Source organism: Cupressus sempervirens, chromosome 6 (assembly GCF_028749045.1).
Source record: "Cupressus sempervirens isolate cs-2001-9-10 chromosome 6, ASM2874904v1, whole genome shotgun sequence".
Classification (NCBI taxonomy): domain Eukaryota; kingdom Viridiplantae; phylum Streptophyta; class Pinopsida; order Cupressales; family Cupressaceae; genus Cupressus; species Cupressus sempervirens.
The window spans coordinates 498,190,511-498,196,981 of NC_143123.1; the positions used below are offsets into that span (position 1 = coordinate 498,190,511).

The 6,471-nt window shown below is 35.8% G+C and overlaps 1 pseudogene; it reads left to right on the top strand.

Annotated features, from left to right (window-relative positions):
* The first annotated feature begins 2,987 nt into the window (after positions 1-2,987).
* LOC149553206 (cytochrome P450 750A1 pseudogene) lies at positions 2,988-4,577 on the top strand (annotated as a pseudogene).
* Positions 4,578-6,471: the final 1,894 nt, after the last annotated feature.

The following is a 6,471-nucleotide window of genomic DNA, read 5'->3' on the forward strand; positions in this document are numbered from 1 at the left end:
ATCAGTTATTCAATGTCCAAATGTCTTAATAAAACTTTTTCACTGGGTAAAGTAATCATATTAAACTATTCATTCATTCAAGCTTAGACTTTTCCTACTTAGCAAGTTACTATAAATAAACATGCAAAGCATACCACACGAAGGATCAACACATAACATAGTGATTTATGTGGAAATCCAATTTGGGAAAAACTACTAGTAACATGCTACTCAATTCTCACTCTTTTGAAGTGATGCCCTATGAAAGGCCTACCTTGTTAAAGGCTACAACACACTGTTAAATGTGAGATCGTTAAAGGATTTACCCAGCCTATTAGAAGTGGGCCTAGTTAGAGGACTTTAAAAAATTCACTTGGAATGTCACCCTATTAAAGGATTTACAAATGGCTATTAAACCAACCTAAGTCCATAGGATTTTACCCTAGCTAACACAATTGTTAGAGAGTAACAACAAAGGGCTCTTGACCTAAAACAACTTAAAACTTAACGTGTAGATTTTAGATCAATTTCTAGCTCTTCACATTTTGCTTGGCTTTTAGTCTCTGTAGCTCTGACAGCTTGTTCCCCTTTCAAGCTTTGTCTCCTTGAGTTCTCATGCTCAATGTACCCATGCAATCCTCTCTCTATGACCACTTATCAAAGTAGAGTCTCTTTGTTTTATTCTTTCTTCTCCTTGATGTCTTCTCCTTGACACCCTCCAACCACTTCGCAATTTGGCACACCAGCGACCCTTGCTTCTTGGCCTATGACTCCTTAAATAGAAGTTTGGAATTTCTTTTCCCACTCAATTCTTTCCTCCTTTAATTTCAATTTGAATGGATTAGGTAGGATTCAATGAATCTAACCCATATCTTGTTCCTTTTAGAAACATCATGAAGAATCCTCTTGAATTCATCCAAAAATGGTTTATCTAAAATTTTGTGCCTCCAACTCATCATCCTGATTCTCCATTTAGTTCACAAAATCCAAGGTAACAACCTTGTCAACTCAGATTTGGTGAATCTTTGACTTTTCAAATAACGCAGCAGCTCAACACTATTGAAATTTTGGTTCTCGGCACATACTATGTTACTCAGAACCAACTACATTTTACTGATGCTCGACTTCTACTATGGATTCACTTGGCATCCACTAAGTTTTCTAATGCTTGGCAACTATTACTTTGTTCAACACTTGAACTTGCTCGTCTCCTTCTGTATCACTTGACAGACAATAGATTTTGCATTTTCTTGGCACTAACTGAAAATTTGCTTGGCATGAACTAGCTTCCTCCACACTCACTAATGAACTTAGTTAAGCCTTGCAGACAACCTTGTTACAACTTATTCTTCCAGTGTTTCTGAGTGTGGCCAACCTCTATATCTTTAGGTATATTGTCAATACATCATTTTACCAATGTCTTAATTGATCCTTGTACTTCATTACAAAATCATAACTCAACCTTTCCCTTAGGTGCTTTTGTTACATCTTGTTGATTAAATCCTCTTCATCAATCAACTAAGTGATAGTACTTGGATCTTATAAGAAATTTTCATTCCAACAAATAATAGGTTTGACATCAATGACAAAACAATGATTGAAAACATTCATTATCAATAATCTCCCTCTTTACAATTAATCTCCTTCTTCAATAATGATCTTTTCAATCAAATTTCAAACAAGATATTCATGCAAAATGTGAAATTCTAGATAATACAACTGAATGATTTGATACAATTTCTAAAAGGTGTGTCACGTAAAAGAAATGTGCACAAAAAGATTTTTGCAAAGAATTTCACTAGATCTTTCAATTAGTGAAGCATTATGGACTAATCATAACAATGTAAGCTTTGTATATAGTCATAATAGACACATCATAACCTTGTGATCTTTGTCTATGATCTCATTAGTAGAAGAGGGTTTCAATATTTCAATTGTGCAAGTAATCCATAATGCACTACATAGATATTAATTAATAGGTCTATGCCAATTAGACATGTGCTAGTTGTGTGGGCATATATTCTTGGTGTTATTTATGTATATAGGCCAAGTATTTGTAACTCAAAAGTTTTAGATCTATCATAGATATGCTATAAGCATGCAAATTATATTATACTCTCATATATATGTAGAAGTGGTCAGGTGTCTATTATAAATAGTGAAATCATTGAAAGTGAAAAACTGAAAGAATTCTTAAATAGAGTTAAACTAATGAACACATACTATATATAATTTGTAAAGCATATATATAGGTTGAGCATTTGCAACTCAATTTTTTTAGGTCTATCATAGATATGCTATAAGCATGCAAGTTATATATTATACTCTCATATATATGTAGAAGTGGCTAGGTGTTTGTTGTAAATAGTGAAATCATTGAAAGTGCAAAACCAAGAGAACTCTTAAAAAGAGTTAAACTGATGAAAACATACAATATATACTTGTTAAAACATATATTAACTGACAATCTATTTAACCATTGCACAATCTTTTTTTGTTTTGGTACAAATACTAATTATACCTTTTTGTGATTAATCAAACAAGATTTAATATTATTGGGCTCCCCACAATATCTAATAAAAGTATTGAAAAGATGCTCAAATTTGTCCCCTTTGGACTCATCTTACATGATGTCAACCTAAGCACAATGTGGAAAACATTTTTTATTATTATATTTTATATAACTATTAATCTCCGATAGTATCGGGAGGGTGGAAGAAATGGAAGTTAAACATAAATTATTGTTAGAATATATTAATTGTAGTTATAAAACCATTAAATTCGTTTACTTTTTCTTAATATTTTGTTTTTCATGTGATGCAGTCGGTAACATGTATTCATTCATTTTTTAAACAGTGAATGCAAGACAGAAGATGGATCATTCTGGCCATCGATTCAAGTGTGACTATTACTAAGCAGAGCTAAACAATGTCTCATCTCAAAAACGGAAAGCAATATAAATAGGCGGAACACATACCGCAACTCATCAGTGTTCCATTTCTCGGAGGATGGCTTGGCTAGAGTATGAGGCCGTCGCCATAGGATTTGGGACCCTCTTTGTTCTCTACTGTTTTGTGTATAAGGTGAAGAGTAATGGCAGAAAATTGAAGTTGCCTCCAGGACCACGTCCATGGCCTCTCATAGGAAATCTCCATGTCTTGGGAAGCCTCCCTCATCAGTCTCTTGCAACATTGTCAAAGAAATACGGACAAATTATGTTTCTCCGTTTGGGCTCCGTCCCCACTATTGTCGTGTCCTCTCCTGCCATGGCGCAAGAGTTCCTGAAAACTCATGATATGTCTTTTGCAAGCAGACCCAGGTGCACTTTCGGGAAATACATATGCTATGATCATACAGACATGGCTTTCAGCCCCTACGGAGAGTCATGGAGGCAGATTAGAAAGCTATGCACGGTTGAGCTGCTCACAGTGAAAAGAATCGAGTCTTTTAGATTCGTGAGAGAGGAAGAAGTTTCTGCCATGATCGCCTCCACCTGGGAAGAGAGCGGGCATGGGGCGCGGTGCGTTGATGTGAACAAGAGACTCTCGTCCCTGACACAAAATGTCACCTGCAGAATGTTTGCCAGTAGAACGTACTCTGACAATGACTTGGTTGGAGGGTTAAGCTTCAAACAAATGATTGACGAAATATTCTATGTGGCCGGTGCATTTCCAATTGGGGATTTAATTCCTTCTCTTGACTGGCTCGACTTGCAAGGGCTCCGTGCTCGCAACCAGGCCATTCACAAAATATTCGACGCATTTGCTGAGAAAGTAATTGACGAGCACGTGTTGGATGAAGGAAAACGGGACGTTAAAGATTTCGTAGACGTGATGCTCGAAAAGGCCGCGACGGAGGGCCAGAAAGTCTCACGCGTCGACATTAAAGCCATGATTCTGGTAAGTCTCAGAAACTTTCACAAGTCTTAGCTACTGAATATTGTTCAAACTATTCCATTTTTCTCGCAGGATATTTTAAGTGGGGGAATGGAAACATCGGTGACAATGCTAGAATGGGCAGTGAGTGAACTGCTGAGGAATCCTGCAACGCTGGCACGTGTACACGAAGAGATGGACCGTGTGTTAGGCAGAAGTGGCAGATTAAAGGAGAGTGACGTCGAGAAGCTCGAATACTTGGGATGCGTGGTGAAAGAAACTTTCCGACTTCATCCGCCGCTTCCTCTGCTCATTCCGCATGAATCCACGGACGGGTGCAGCGTGGGAGGATATTTCATTCCGCCGAAGACGAGGCTGCTTGTGAATGTGTGGGCGCTGGGAAGGGACGAGAACGTCTGGAAAGATGCTCATCAGTTTAAGCCAGAGAGGTTTATGGGGAGTAAAAAGGACGTGAAAGGTCAGGACTTCGATTTGCTGCCATTCGGATCAGGAAGAAGAGGGTGCCCTGGGATGACCATGGGTCTTTCTATCAGTGAGTTCGCACTGGCTCAGCTCATTTATTGCTTTGATTGGATTGTAGAGGGCGAGGTTGGTATGGCTGAACACTTTGGAATCACTGTGCCCAGGAAGACCCACTTATTTGCCTACCCTAAATGGAGGCTCGCTACAGAATATCCCGCTCATGCTGCAAGTACTATATGATATGATGCTTCTCTTTCTAAGGTTTACAAACTTCAGCTGTTTAGTGTGTGCTTTGGAGATTATAATAATAATTTCTTGCTCATATATATAGAAGGGCAGGAGGTAATGTTTTCACTAGACCTATTCTATTAGTTGATGTGATGTGATGTAGCCTTATCTGTAGGGAGCTAATGTTTTCACTAGGCCTATTCTATTAGTTGATGTGATGTAGCCTTATCTTAAGTCTTGAATGAAAAAAACTAATTCTGAAATCTCACCACATGACTTCTCCATTTAATATTTTTTAAATTTAGATTTTATAGTTACAAGTTTTTATATAGATTTTAAATTATATGTGACCTATCTGGAAATTGATATTCTTTACAAAAAAATTTTGAAGTACTTGCATGGTAGGACCGAAAGCAAATATTGGACGAGGGACAGTATTGTGGGGAGCATGATATTGAATATTTCAATAGAATATTTATTATGTTTGGAATTTTAGATAAATTAAAGTGCTAAAATTGAAAATATGGAAACAAGCTTGGCTTGTGAGATTAATGTATTCTGAAAAATAAAAATTTAATTAAATGTATTATTTTAAGAATTTATCCATAACTCATAAAATATTGTCTATTTCTTGTCACCTTAAGATACATGCCCTTGTATGTCATAGTGATGTTATCAACATGAAAGAAACATAAAACTAATCTCTTTTCTTATACAATATATTTTTTTAAAATTATAAATTTGAAGCCATTTTTGATATTGGTCTAGGTTTTGTTAGTAGGAATGCAATCATAAAGCTCATTCTAAGTTACAAATCTTTTAAAGTCTTCAATGGACCTTGGAAGGGAAATTTTTCATCTCAAATTCTCATATTCATGCAACACCACATTAATATACCCACCAAGGAAAATAGGAATATGTTTCAAATAATTTATTGAAAGGGCTCAAAAATTTTGCTAACTATTTCTTGAGGATGGTGTTGTTGGGACTATACATATTAAAAATCCAAAATGACAAAGGGGATTTTAATGATTTCGCAATACCCAACTATCAATTATCCCTAGAAGCCAACATATCAATGCTTACTAAAGATTTGTTCTTAAAAACCACTAACTCCCCAAAAGCCCCTTTAACATGAATAATTGAAAAACTCCATTTAGGCCAAATATCAAGAATGAGTCCAGAGCATTGGAAGCAATTCTAGTGTCTTGAAGAAGTATAATGTCATTATCAAAAAAATGAGTTGACGCTTCATTATGTGTCTCTTATTATGGGTATTGATACTCCAAATATGTTAGGGTTATTCTCACTTTGAAACCTAGGATGAATGAGCAACAAATTGCTAGCAAATGGAAATGAGTTCAATATAGACGTATGAGGAGATTATTCTTTGATAAATAATAATGACTTTCATATCATGGAGGAGAATTTTTATTCCCCACTCTTGGTTTACTTGATAGTTTATGACTTGACAGGTATTTCCCAATGTTACTTTTTGGTGCTTTATGTTTTCTTTTATATTCATGGATCTTGAGTTGTAGCTAGATGGTTCTAGAGGATTCATTATAAGAGATGGATAGTATGGTTATCTTCTTAAAATGTATTCTCATTTATACTGATATTAGGCAATGATAGTGAGATGATTTAATGAAATAGGAAATTGAGTTGTTTTAATCCTCTATGAGAGGCTTACATCCATATAGATTCATGATATCATGCTATGTTTGATCTATTTAGGTTGGACAATTTTTGATGTTGTTGTGGCTTTTCTCTTGGGGTTGTGAATGGGAGCATACCTAGCATAGTTTACATTTCAAGGTGTTTTTGTAAGGACATGCTACATGCTTGTGATTTGTAGGTTTTCCCTTTGGTCTTGTTTATCTTCTAACGTTGTGTTATGAGACAT